The following is a 12,741-nucleotide window of genomic DNA, read 5'->3' on the forward strand; positions in this document are numbered from 1 at the left end:
AGGAAAGCAGCTTGTCTACAGTGATGGCAGAAGAGCGTATGTTAGACAGGTGGATTCCAGTTGAAGGAATCAAAGAGAAATGTAAACACACCATTCTTTCCTTCAGTCTGGTCAATGTAAGGTTCTTTGATAATGCTCTGTGGAAATGGGAGGGGCTTGAGATGTCTTTGCATGTGTCCTTGCACAGCTCAAACACTCAAACGGTGTGTGAATCCAAACAGAAATAAAAAAGAAACAATAATGTTTCAAGTACTCAGTTCTGCATACTGAAATGAAGCACTCATTGCAGTATAAAGGTTATATTTCCTAACCTGGTTCAGTAATACATTGAACTTTGAGCTTAAGGACAATTCTCACTCAGCAAGATTGGAGTGAGAATGCAGTGTGTTGGTCTTTGTGAAGCCATGCAGTAACCCTTACTAACCTGTCTAGCTGATCTTAAAGAGCCATTATACATGTTGCTAATTCCAAGGTTACAGGGTTGTGTAACAGGCGATGAGGAAGGCCAGAAAGAGTAAGAATGAGCCACCTGTAGCGTATATGGAATGTACCGTAATGCTCAAGGCTACAAATTCAGGCAATTCAACATGGAGCCCAAGAGCCAAGCTCTTCAAGCCACTAGATTTGCATGTACAGTATTGATTTCACTCATGTGGTGCTTAGAGCTCCCTGGTATCCAGCTGGATTCCTGAACCAAGAGGGATCTCACCCCTTCAGTGTCTACCTTTTGTGTGGCTTCAGCAACAATTCCTCAAGGTGTGCTCCCACTGCTCGGAAAGCTGACGGGATGCTTACATTCTACATTACTCTCAGGTTGCTCAAGCATTCACTCCCCTATAAAGGAGCACCCCCAGCAGGCATGGCTAATGACTACCATGCACATCTCCCAGCCTGATGCCCAACGTCACTGCAAGCAGCACAGAGCATTGACTAGGGCCAACATCGAACACACAGTGGATCTTCAAAGTGCACTTCCATTATCTGAACCACTCGGGAGAAGCTTTCCATTACTCACCAGACATGATCCCCAGAATAGTAACTGCTTTGCCATGGACAAACTGGCTCAATGCTGGGGAGAGAACTGAGCAAAGGGGGATATGGACCAGACATACATCTCCTCAAGAAACACTTTGTTGAAAACAAACCAGGCATTTAATTTCTGCAAGGTGAGATGAAAGGTCAGTGACCTAATGGTGCCTGAGCTGCTGGATGTTGTAGCTGGTTTCATGTTTTAACTGTGAACCCTGGAAGATTTGTACAAACCAGTGCCAGTGTGGTGCAAACAGTGGGGCACTGGTAACTGCAATTAACTGAGACTGATTCGGTGCACATGAAACATGTGATGGAGGTGCCTGGAACCCAGGCTTGTGTGAGACAGTCCTCTGCAGTGGGAAACTTGCAATTCAGAATGCCCCTATGGCTATTTGTGATCACTGAGTTGATGATGACTTACCCCCTAGAGGAGTGCAGCAGATCATTTATCATCTAGCCATTTGAATGGATCGAAAGCTGTCTTGCTACTTTGGACGAGTGAACGGATACTAAGTGTCACCTTACTCGTCCTTTTCCCTGCTGCTATTTCTACCTGGGAACTGTCATGGATTACTCATTGGCTGCAGCTGTTACTCACCACAGTCATTGGTACCGTCGCTTCTGATTGTAATTTACCTTCCATTAATTTTGTTTTAATTACTGGAGCAGGTTAGACAGTTTGGTTTGATAGATCTAATTGAGAGGGGATATGAAAGGCTTCAGTTATGTGAAGATATTAGAAAAGTCTGGTTGAAGATTTGTAGCTCGGGTGTCCGTTGTTGTGGTTCTGTTCGCCAAGCTGGAAGTTTTTGCTGCAAACGTTTCGTTCCCTGGCTAGGGAACATCATCAGTGCTATTGGAGCCTCCTGTGAAGCGCTGCTGTGATGTTTCTTCCGGTATTTATAGTGGTTTGTTCTTGCCGCTTCCGGGTGTCAGTTTCAGCTGTAGTAGTTTGTATGTGGGGTCCAGGTCGATGTGTCTGTTGATGGATGTTCTTGCCGTTTCCAGGTGTCAGTTTCAGCTGTAGTGGTTTGTATATGGGGTCCAGGTCCATGTGTCTGTTAATGGAGTTTGTGGATGAATGCCATGCCTCTAGGAATTCCCTGGCTGTTCTCTGTCTGGCTTGTCCTATGATGGTAGTGTTTTCCCAGTCAAATTCATGTTCCTGGTTGTCTGAGTGTATGGCTACTAGGGATAGCTGGTCGTGTCGTTTTGTGGCTAGCTGATGTTCATGGATGCAGATTGTTAGCTGTCTTCCTGTTTGTCCTATATAGTGTTTTGTGCAGTCCTTGCATGGTATTTTGTAAACAACGTTAGTTTGGCTCGTGCTGGCTATTGGGTCCTTTGTTCTAGTGAGTTGTTGTCTGAGTGTGGAAGTTGGCTTGTGTGCTGTTATGAGTCCTAAGGGTCGCAGTAGTCTGGCTGTCAGTTCTGAGACGCTCCTGATGTATGGTAGTGTGGCTAGTCCTTTTGGTTGTGGCATGTCCTCGTTCCGTGGTCTATCTCTTAGGCATCTGGTGATAAAGTTGCGTGGGTATCCGTTTTTGGCGAATACCTTGTATAGGTGTTCCTCTTCCTCTTTTCGCAGTTCTGGTGTACTGCAGTGTGTTGTGGCTCTTTTGAATAGTGTCCTGATGCAACTTCGTTTGTGTGTGTTGGGGTGGTTACTTTCATAGATTAGGACTTGGTCTGTGTGTGTTGGTTTCCTGTGTACCCTTGTGGTGAATTCTCCGTTGGGTGTTCTCTCTACTAACACGTCTAAGAATGGGAGTTGGCTATCCTTTTCCTCTTCTCTCGTGAATCATATTCCTGTGAGTGTGGCGTTGATGATTCGGTGTGTTTTTTCTATTTCTGTGTTTTTGATGATTACAAAGGTGTCATCGACGTATCTGATCCAGAGTTTGGGTTGGATTTGTGGTAGGGCTGTATGTTCTAACCTTTGCATAACTGCCTCTGCTATGCATCCCGAGATTGGTGATCCCATCGGTGTTCCGTTGATTTGTTCGTATATCTGATTGTTGAATGTAAAGTGTGTGGTGAGGCACAAAACGACACGACCAGCTATCCCTAGTAGCCATACACTCAGACAACCAGGAACATGAATTTGACTGGGAAAACACTACCATCATAGGACAAGCCAGACAGAGAACAGCCAGGGAATTCCTAGAGGCATGGCATTCATCCACAAACTCCATTAACAGACACATGGACCTGGACCCCATATACAAACTACTACAGCTGAAACTGACACCCGGAAGCGGCAAGAACAAACCACTATAAATACCGGAAGAAACATCACAGCAGCGCTTCACAGGAGGCTCCAATAGCACTGATGATGTTCCCTAGCCAGGGAACGAAACGTTTGCAGCAAAAACTTCCAGCTCGGCGAGCAGAACCACAACAGATATTAGAAAAGTTGGGATTTTGGGATTTTTCGTTCTGCAGTGGGATGTGGCTGTCACTGACATGGCCAGAATTTGACACCTATCTCTAACTGCCCTTGAACTAAGTAGCTTGCTTGTCCATGATAGTGAATAATTGAGCCACATTGTTGTTTGTTCAAATGCAGCCCAGAGCAGGTTAGAATTTCCTTCCCTTAAAGGATATTATTGAACCATACTCAGTTTTTTTTTAAAATGACATTTGACTATGAATATTATGGTCACCTGTGCTGAGACTGATGTACATTCTATGTTTATTAATGGAAAGTAAAATTTTACCACCTGCCATGATGGGATTTGAACCTGTGTGCCCAGAGCATTCGTCTCGGCTCTGGGTGACATCATCACTGCAGTACCATCTCTCCTCAATTGTTCCCTGTATGTTGGATCACTGGCCAGACTAGCATTTATTGCTCATCCCAATTATTTGAAGGGCATCTTCCCGTGCTGTAGAACTCCTACCCCTGAGCAGGTGGCAGTGAGTTCCTTCTTGAACCATTGCAGTCCATGAGATGCAAAGTAAAGTAAAGTCGCTGTAGTCTCTGAGAACCATAGGGCTGCTCTCACGTTAGACTGAGCTGACTGGTGGTGAATTTAATTTGAGGGGAGCCATAACGCTGGCGAGGTTGAGAAGTTGGGACCATCATGGTAACCAAGTCCATGTAATTCTAGGACGTCCCTTCTAAACATCCATTTGGAAGGGATCTCCTAGAATTTAGACCCAGTGACATTGAAGAAATGACAATATCTTCAAAGTTAATAGGTTAAGGATTAAAGTGTGTTTTCTTGGGTCCACAACCCTTGTCCTTCTAGATGGTAGTGAATATTTCAGTTTTTGCATATAATCTTGTTAATAGTATACACTAGAGCTAGAAAGTCAAATGTTTAAGGTACCTTTGTTGGTTAAGGCAGAGACTGAGCTATTTGCAGTTGAACATCTCCAGTTTCAATTTGTTTGTTGCTGCCTTTCTCAAATAACGTAATGGTCCTCTGTCTGAAAGTACCACAGAGAAAGTTCAGCCAAACTTCCAGAGCCTGATTACTATTCAGGTCACTGCTCGAAGTGACTAACAGTATGCGTGTGGGAATTGGGTGAGAAGAAGTTTGTTTGTGGTTGCAGTAGCATCAGGGTTCTTGTGAAATATGACCATTTGACCAAGGCAAAGCAAACTGGAGTTGTATCCTCAACACAGATCAGTGACCCTTGGGATAGCAGTGCAGAAACTTGGAGGGAAAATGATGATGACCAGTGTCTGTCTGCACTCAGCACTGCATACTGAGGATGTCTATTTGCAGACTATGCTTTGTCCACGAGCAACCAAGTGAATGTGTTGGATGATTTACTCCTGAACTGGTTGGGGTCAGAGTGGCTCACGTCTTCATCTTTGGTTCCTTCATGATTATCTCAATTATCTTTGTTTTCAGCCGTCTTTTATTGGTCAGAGTATTGAGTACAGGAGTTGGGAGGTCATGTTGTGGACGTTGATTAGGCCACTGTTGGAATATTGCATGCAATTCTGGTCTCCTTCCTATCGGAAAGATGTTGTGAAACTTGAAAGGGTGCAGAAAAGGTTTACAAGGATGTTGCCAGGATTGGAGGATTTGAGCTACAGGGGAGAGGCTGAACAGGCTGCGGCTGTTTTTCCTGGAGCGTCGGAGGCTGAGGGGTGACCTTATAGAGGTTTACAAAATCATGAGGGCCATGGATAGGATAAATAGACAAAGTCTTTTCCCTGAAGTTGGGGAGTCCAGAACTAGAGGGCATAGGTTTAGGGTGAGAGGGGAAGATATGAGACCTAAGGGGCAACTTTTTCATACAGAGGGTGGTATGTATATGGAATAAGCTGCCAGAGGAAGTGGTGGAGGCTGGTATAATTGCAACATTTCAAAGGCATCTGGATGGCTATATGAATAAGAAGGGTTTGGAGGGACATGGGCCGAATGCTGGCAAGTGGGACTAGATTGGGTTGGGATATCTGGTTGGCATGGACGGGTTGCACTGAAGGGTCTGTTTCCATGCTGTACATCTCTATGACTCTATTTTACTGCAGTGGAACAAGGTTTTCTTGAGGCTCCAATGAGCAACTGATCCCTGGGACAACCTCAGTCCAGGATAGCTTTGTCAGTCAAGGTGACCTGCTGTTGCCATCCAACAGAAAAGTGCTTGCCTTCTCTCCCAGACAGCCTGCAGTCTATGGAGGCATTGCTGAAGCATGGAGCCAGTTTCTATCTGGTCTGCGCCATCTCCAAGGATGTGTTGGGGCAAACAATGAAGGTTTCTGGCTTGCAGACAGTGGATTACTGTTCTAGTGCCTTTGAAATATGGCAACTGGAAGTTGGAGACCTGAAAGCTGTGGCAAAATTCTGAACCTCATGCCCACTTGCCCATGAGAATTGATGTTCTGTTCATAAATATAATGAGCTAAGCAGAATGTCATTGCACAAAAGGACCTGCGATACCCAGAACAGACATGCCTTCTCCTTTCAAACCTAACACCACATGTGGTCTTAGAAAACAGGATTCCATCCAAAGAGAGGAAAAGAGGATTGGGCTAGTAGAGGGTATGGAAAAAAAAAGACAAAGATAATTAAGACGTTTTTGTAAAGATTAATATATTAGCTCTTGTAGATCTCCAGAGACAAGCTGGAATAGATTTGAACAATCTAAATTGTTCAGTTTCTGAGCCCAAGTGATTGATTTTTATTACATCAACAATTATCATGCTTTAAAAAACGTAATTTCCTGTGGAGAGTTTAATGGATAATTGATGTGCAAATTCAGCACAACCTCAGCAAAAACAGAGAGACTAAAGGTGAGACACTGTCAGCTGAATCTTGCGTTGTTCTGGCTGTGTCCATTTTGTTCAGTGTCATGGAGGGTTTCCCTCTTTGAGGCCTAGCTGATTTTCTCAATCTGTCATCCCAAACTCACCTTTATGGTACGCCTTATGTCTGATGTCAGCTCGATACTACCAGTTAACATAACCAGAAGGATTAGCCACTGCCTAGATAGTGGGCGGCATGGTGGCACAGTGGTTAGCACTGCTGCCTCACAGCGCCAGAGACCTGGGTTCAATTCCCACCTCGGGCAACTGTCTGCGTGGAGTTTTCACATTCTCCCCGTGTCTGCGTGGGTTTCCTCCGGGTGCTCCGGTTTCCTCCCACAGTCACAAAGATATGCGGGTCAGGTGAATTGGCCATGCTAAATTGCCCGTAGTGTTAGATAAGGGATAAATGTAGGGGTATGGGTGGGTTGCGCTTCTGAGGGTCGGTGTGGACTTGTTGGCCCAAAGGGCCTGTTTCCACACTGTAAGTAATCTAATCTAATATCCTGATTAGTATCCCTGATGTCCAGGCAGTACTCAAATGGCCTCTGTGTACCCAGACAAGCTCTGTCTGGTGTTGCCCCGCATGGTTCATGATATTTGCCCCCGACCTGGCTGAAAAGGGGAAATTGGTGACCCACTCTATGGCAGGCATCCAGGGTCCTGGCCAATGGGATGGTGCAGAGAAACATGTCCTCCTTCCCCAGGACTGGCAGAGGAGCCACAAGATTAGCAACTGCCAGGCTGGTCCTAGGTTGCACCCAGGTCATTGTGGCCTCAGCATTCTGAAGGAATGCCCAGCAGTGAAGAAGTAGTTCAGTGACCTTCTCTCCTGTCTCCACCAGCTCATTGACTTTACTGGAGCTTCTGGAATGATATGAGTCTGTGCTGAGCCCTGACTGAAGGCTGGTTCCCTTGATTTGACTAAGAGCTGCTGACAGCCATGACAAGCTTCCTGGCTTTGTGTATGCACTAAACTGCAAGCAATGGCTGAAGCAAAGTAAGCCTGATGGCTCTGGCTGGGGAGGCAAAACTCAGAAAGGAAAGTCATGGCAAGGCAGGCACCATTCCAAGCTGAAGGTCAGTGAGTGCTGAGAAGGCAAGTAAATAGCCTAGTCCAATCCAGGAGCCCGGTGCCTGTCCATGCACTCAGTGTTCTCAGAATGGATCAGATCAGTGCCAAGATAGTCCTGAGAGGCTGGCAGGTGTCCATATCTGGTGTAAGAGTAGCCATTGCCCAGGAGGATGCCTGAGATATTGTTGCCAAGTGTCCAGTTGGAAATCTAGAGGAACAGGTAGCAAACTGGAGCTGCCATGTACTTACTCCGAGTTTCTTTTCAAGAATTCTCGGCATCCAGTTTTCTCATGGCAGATATGTTCGAAATAATGAGGATGGATGTGCAGCAGCAATGCGGTGATAACAAGCAATAATCCTCCTCATTAAGCAGCTCACTGGTGCCTAGTGAGAATCTGATCTCAACACCCAGAACTCGGCTCAAAAATGCAGCTAGCTACTCCCGAGTAGTACAATCAAGTAGGGCTTGCTTGACCCTTTGTGATTTTCCCACATTTTTTGCCAGCATCCACATTATTCAGGCCTCTATACGATTCAGCCCCATCAGTACAAAGCAAATGACAGAGCAGCATGGATTGATGTGCAAGTTCTGAAGATTTATAACATGCTTTGCATTCACCTGAGCCTGCTAGTCCCTTTGCAAACTAATAGCAGTGTTGTTACCAGTTCATAATTTTTGTACTAACTTCTTGCCTTCATTTTAAGGACAGAATCTAAGTGATGTTTTTAAGCTAAGCTAATGTAGTGTATGTGTACTCAGCATTCAGAAAAAAATTTCACTCCTTATATAAAGAACAAATTACGCAAAACAAAATTGGATTCTCCTTATAAGAACCTAAAGATTTCTATCAGCCATTCATAAGACATTAGTTCAGCAGAGTTATACAGCTTGGAAACAGACCCTTCGGTCCAATCCGTCCATGCCGACCAGATATCCCAACCCAATATAGTCCCACCTGCCAGCACACGGCCCATATACCTCCAAACCCTTCCTATTCATATACACATCCAAATGCCTCTTAAGTGTTGCAATTGTACCAGTCTCCACCACATCCTCTGACAGCTCATTCCATACACGTACCATCCTCTGCATGAAAAGGTTGCCCCTTAGGTCTCTCTTATATCATTCCCCTCTCACCCTAAACCTATGCTCTCTCGGTCTGACTCTCTGACCCCAGGAAAAAGACTTTGCCTATTTACCCTATCCATGCCCCTCATAATTTTGTAAACATCTATAAGGTCACCCCTCAGCCCCAGCCTGTTCAGCCTCTCCCTATAGCTCAAATCCTCCAACCCTGGCAACATCCTTGTAAATCTTTTCTGAACCCTTTCAAGTTTCACAACATCTTTCTGATAAGAAGGAAACCAGAGTTGTACGCAATATTCCAACAGTGGCCGAACCAATGTCCTGTGCAGCCGCAACATGACCTCCCAACTCCTGTAGTCAATACTCTGACCAATAAAGGAAAGCAAACCAAACACCTTCTTCACTATCCTACCTACCTGTGACTCCACTTTCAAGGAGCTATGAACCTGCACTCCAAGGTCTCTTTGTTCAGCAACACTCCCTAGGACCTTACCATTAAGTGTATAAGTCCTGTTAAGATTTGCTTTCCCAAAATGCTGCACCTCAAATTTATCTGAATTAAATTCCATCTTCCACTTCTCAGCCCATCTGGTCAAGATGCAGTTGTAATCGGAGGTAACCGTCTTCGCTGTCCACTACACCTCCAAATTTGGTGTCATCTGCAAACTTAGTAACTGGAGCTCTTGTGCTTGCATCCAAATCATTTATGTAAATGACAAAAAGTAGAAGACCTAGTAACAATCCTTGTGGCTCTCCACTGGTCACATGCCTCCAATCTGAAAAACAACCCCCTCCAACACCCTCTGTCCTCTAACTTTGAGCCAGTTCTGTATCCAAATGGCTAGTTCTCCTGTAGTCCATGAGATCTATCCTTGCTAATCAGTCTCCCATGGGGATCCTTGTCAAATGCCTTACTGAAGTCCATATAGATCACATCTACTGCTCTGCCCTCATCAATCCTCTTTGTTACTTCCTCAAAAAACTCAATCAAGTTTGTAAGACATGATTTCCCATGCACAAAGCCATGTTGACTATCCCTAATCAATCCTTGCCTTTCCAAATACATGTACATCCTGTCCTTCAGGATTCCCTCCAATAACTTGCCCACCACCGAGGTCAGGCTCACTGGACTATAGTTCCCTGGATTGTCCTTACCACCTTTCTTAAACAGTGGCACCACATCAGCCAACCTCTGGTCTTTTGGCACCTCACCCATGACTATCGATGATACAAATATCTCAGCAAGAGGCCCAGCAATCACTTCTCTAGCTTCCCACAGAGTTCTCGGGTACACCTGATCAGGTCCTGGGGATTTATCCACCTTTACCCGTTTCAAGACATCCAGCACTTGCTCCTCTGTTATCTGGACATTTTACAAAATGTCACCATCTATTTCCCTACAGTCTATATCTTCCATATCCTTTTCCACAGTAAATACTGATGGAAAATACTCATTTAGTATCACCCCCATTTTCTGCGGCTCCACACAAAGGCCGCCTTGCTAATCTTTGAGGGTCCCTATTCTCTACCTAGTTATTCTTTTATCCTTAATGTATTTGTAAAAACCTTTTGGCAAATAGAATTAAGGAGAATCCAAAGCTATCTCATGTCCCCTTTTTGCCCTCCTGATTTCCCTCTTAAGTATACTCCTACTTCCTTTATACTCGTCTAAGGATTCACTCGATCTATCCTGTCTATACCTTACATATGCTTCATTCTTTTTCTTAACCAAACCCTCAATTTCTTTCGTCATCCAGCATTCCCTATACCTACCAGCCTCTCCTTTCACCCTGACAGGAATATACTTTTTCTGGATTCTCATTATCTCACTTCTGAAGGCTTCCCATTTTCCAGCCGTCCCTTTACCTGCGAACATCTGCCTCCAATCAGCTTTCCTACTATCAAAGTTTTCTGTGTCAGTGGAAATTTTGGGATTTGACTGATCAGTGATGCCAAATACCTGAAGATAAGCAATGCCTTGACTATAGACATTCAAGAAACCTATTATTTGGTGAAGATTTATTGAATACTAATCCTGAGGACCCCACAGGTATCATTTGCTTCAGACACTCATGTTAGCTCAGCACAATTTTATCTCCTGCCCAGTTATAATTTGTTAAATAGGTGGTCATTGTTATATAAAACAAAAACAGAAAAATAACAAAAATGCAGCAAGTCAGTTAGCATTTGAAAGAAATAAGATTGGTTAACATTTCTACTCCAACGTTTCATTAGACTGTTCATGTTTGCACTAATTAGAGATCTGTACATGAGGTTTATAAAAATTTGCTGCCTGTGAGGGAAAATGTGCTTCTAATTGTTCTGCCCTGGATCAGGGCCATGGCCCGGTTGTGCTCACTTTCGGGATCTGCAGCTAGAATGAGAGGGATGCAAACCAGCAAGGTGAAGAAACAGAGCAGGTCTCTGCAGATTTGTAGGCACCAACCTGAAGGATCTGAGGCCCAGAGGCTTGCAGAAGTGGTGGCAAAGAGAAAGTAAATGGTGCAATTATTAAAATACACTGATCAGGTTTTCTTTAGGCTGTCTATAAGTCCCTCAGTTATTGGCTTGCGATTCAGCATGCTAGTCAGAGCATTTGTCCGGCCCAACTCAAACTTTAGAGGATTCTGGGTGATCATTTTCACACTTCGAGCTTCTTTCTCTACCATGCTGAGTGCCCTTGGCCCCAGTGTGCGTCCAGTGTACAGACATGCGTAATGATAGCTGAGCAGATGCATTGGGTGGACAAGCCTGAGAGCGCGCTCAGGAATTGCAGGAACTACTATTCCACCTCAAATTGTTTTGGGAGGTGGAAGGAACTGGAGCTGTCCCCTCACCCCATCTCCAACCATCATCTCCAGAGTAAACAGCTTCCACAAATACTCTCAGTTTTCTCAACAGGAGGATCTCTGCAATCACCCTTAATGTCAAGGCAATCCATTATTCCTATTTGTGCATTAAGTTTGCTATGGACAAACTCAAAATTAATGCATTCATGCAATAAACAATCATACATGCAGGGCCAGGTCAACAACCATTGGGAGAGATTCCCACTGCTCGTTGTTGACTGTGGAATGATGAACCATATGCAAAGAATGTTCTTTACAGTTTTGTAAACAGCTCAATTCTTCTCCTGTCTTATAAAGTGAGTGCATACCCATCATGAAGGAGGTTAGTCACCATGTTATGTCTTTGCAAATCATTAATTTATGGTGTTTTAACCTTATCATTGTAACATTGGGCTGTGATGGCCCATTAAATTCATACTGGATTTGTTTTGAAAACTTAAGTTTCTGTTAATGTGCTTCAGAGAAAGCAACTGCTAGCCCTACCCTTCATACATCTTCAGACCAACAATGTGTGGCCGACTCCTAAAGCAAAATTTAATGTCACCTCCCCAAGATAGGTTTGAAGACAGGAGGGAATTTGCTAGAGTGAGAGTATGCAGGGTGAATTTAGCTGGGGAGTGAACAGCTTTCCTGCTCTGCCGCAGGTTAAAGCCCTTCAATGGGCAATTAAGATCCTCATCCTGAACCTTTGGTATTCAGCCAGCAGTGGACATTGAGCTATTGCCATGTGTAAGACCAAAAGCACCATCCTACCTGGTGCCAGTGTGCAATTTCCCCATGTTGGGGATCCTTCCTTATCAGGCAAGTAATACCTGATCAAGAGTCTCTGCTTTGGGAAGGGAAGGAGGGCAGTGCTGAATGCCAGCCCATGCTTCTGTTGCCTCTGACTGGCAATGATGTCAGGGGCCCTGGGTCCCAGGAAAGCCCACCCCTTCCAAGGTAAGTGCCTATTTGGGATTTTGTATGGGGAGTGTTTCCCAAAGAGGGGAAAGTCTCCTTGCTGGCTTTACAACTGGCAGACAAGAGTCGCATTGTTTGGATTAAATTCTACTTGCAATGTCCAGGGTGCAGCACGTCACTGTTTACGGATACCACAGAGCAGGTGTGGGTTGGTGCTGCCTGTTGTGCAACCAGTTAATTCTCACTTTCAGCCAGTTCAACAAGGTGAAGCTGGCTGCTTTGCTTTAGAAAGGAGACACATTGTCAGGCAGGCTAAGATGATTCCTAGGAAGGTGTGGTCAGGCAAGCTAAGATGATTCATAGGAAGGTATTGTTGCAAAGTGTTATTAGTGGATCAATTGTCAGCTCCCTCTTGGTTGAGAAATGGAGCCTAGCATGAGAGGTCTGTAGGGAAAGAGGTAAAACTTGTTTCAATTCAGTACGCAAATGCAGGATTCATATCTTCAAAACGGAATGAACTTGGTTTGAATTT

General features: G+C 44.6%; 1 protein-coding gene across 9 annotated transcripts in view; it reads left to right on the top strand.

Moving 5' to 3' along the window:
- LOC132816053 (collagen alpha-1(XXV) chain) overlaps positions 1 to 12,741 on the top strand; it is a 653,999-nt gene that overhangs the window by 452,154 nt on the left and 189,104 nt on the right. For 5 of the 9 annotated variants that reach the window (XM_060825472.1, XM_060825503.1, XM_060825487.1 and 2 more), the window contains exon 1: positions 12,536 to 12,667. The exons of 1 other annotated variant lie outside the window; for it this stretch is intronic. The gene's annotated coding sequence lies outside the window, so the exon portion shown is untranslated. Of the gene's footprint in view, positions 1 to 12,534; positions 12,668 to 12,741 lie in introns of those variants that run through there. 3 more of the 9 variants (XM_060825519.1, XM_060825527.1, XM_060825479.1) reach the window with 2 other exon arrangements.

This window comes from Hemiscyllium ocellatum, chromosome 1 (genome assembly GCF_020745735.1).
Source record: "Hemiscyllium ocellatum isolate sHemOce1 chromosome 1, sHemOce1.pat.X.cur, whole genome shotgun sequence".
NCBI lineage: Eukaryota > Metazoa > Chordata > Chondrichthyes > Orectolobiformes > Hemiscylliidae > Hemiscyllium > Hemiscyllium ocellatum.